Raw genomic sequence first — 356 nt, forward strand, 5'->3', positions numbered from 1 at the left:
ACTCTTTTTTTTCATTTCCGAGAGGCACAACTATGTCTCTCGTGGAAGCAAACTTGTTCCTTCATGAGAAGCAAATCTGTATCTTACGTGAAAAAGAAAAAAACAATGCGTTTCCCCTTTTCGAGAGACATAGCTGTGTCTCTCGTGAAAGCAAATCTGTGCCTTTCACAGAAGAAAAAATCATGTTTTTTTTACTCTTTTTGAGAGTGCCTCACACGGAAGCAAACCTGTGCCTTCATGAGAAGCAAATTTATACCTCTCACGAAAGCAATTTTTTTTCTCAAGAGGCACAACCGTGCCTCTCTCGGAAGCAAATCTGTGCATCCATGAGAAGCAAATCTGCACCTATCGCCGAA

This window comes from Triticum dicoccoides, chromosome 3A (genome assembly GCF_002162155.2).
Source record: "Triticum dicoccoides isolate Atlit2015 ecotype Zavitan chromosome 3A, WEW_v2.0, whole genome shotgun sequence".
Classification (NCBI taxonomy): domain Eukaryota; kingdom Viridiplantae; phylum Streptophyta; class Magnoliopsida; order Poales; family Poaceae; genus Triticum; species Triticum dicoccoides.